Here is a 999-nt window from a genome sequence, read left to right as displayed (position 1 = left end):
AGCTATAAATTAAAAACCGTAGGCAATACAGATAGAGAAATACTTGCAATAATCAATGCGATAAATGCCTTTAGGTTATATCTAGGGTTCAAAGAATTTACGGTTAGAACAGATTGCGAAGCTATATGTAGATATTATAATCAGCTTAATAGCAAGAAGAGTTCCACTAGAAGGTGGATTTTATTTGAAGATATCATTACTGGCAACGGATATAAAGTTATAGTTGAACATATTAAGGGAAAAGATAATCATTTACCTGATCTACTCTCGCGATTGCCTATTTTGCAGGAATGAAGAAGTCCATGAATTATAATGGAGTTGAGTTCTTCACGTTTGGAGAAGACAATAAGCTCAAAGTATTCCCACAGAATACCTATAAGTTTAAGCCAAAAACCCACATAATATTAGATGAAGTCCAAGAATGCATTTTAGATAATTTCTGGTATCAATACAATAATAAGAGGGAAGAAAAAGGCTATATGCTATCAATATTAAACAGTCTTGCTGAATATTTCCATCTAATGAATGATATAATGCCAACATCAGAAAATAATGAAGTAATACAGCAAAAACCCATATATGTTGTTTTTGACGGAAAGCTTCCTGGAGTGTACATATCTTTTGAAGAGATAGTAGCCCAAAAAATAGATGCAAAATTAATGGGTGGATTGTCATGGAAAAAATATATAGATTTTGATGAAGCTTTAACTCAGGCCAGAAAAATATTAGGAATAAACTACTACTTGGAACCAGCAGCAAAAGAATATATACAAAAATGCAAAAAAGCCAAAAATAAGAAAGCTCCAGAGAACCCATATTGTTCAAATATTAAGAATGAAGGATCATCCCAAAAACCTACGTATAAGGAATGCTTGACTAAGGGAGTAGATCCTTTGGATGGCGAATATATCGATTGGAAAATAATTGAAAAATTTGAAGAAGCATCCCCCCAAATTAAAAAAGAATTGAAAGAAGAAATACTTAAAGAATTAAAGAAAG

The sequence above is a fragment of the Oryza sativa genome, chromosome 1 (genome assembly GCF_034140825.1).
Source record: "Oryza sativa Japonica Group chromosome 1, ASM3414082v1".
NCBI lineage: Eukaryota > Viridiplantae > Streptophyta > Magnoliopsida > Poales > Poaceae > Oryza > Oryza sativa.
The sequence above is the reverse complement of the archived record's forward strand: the minus strand, read 5'-3'. Positions refer to the sequence as shown.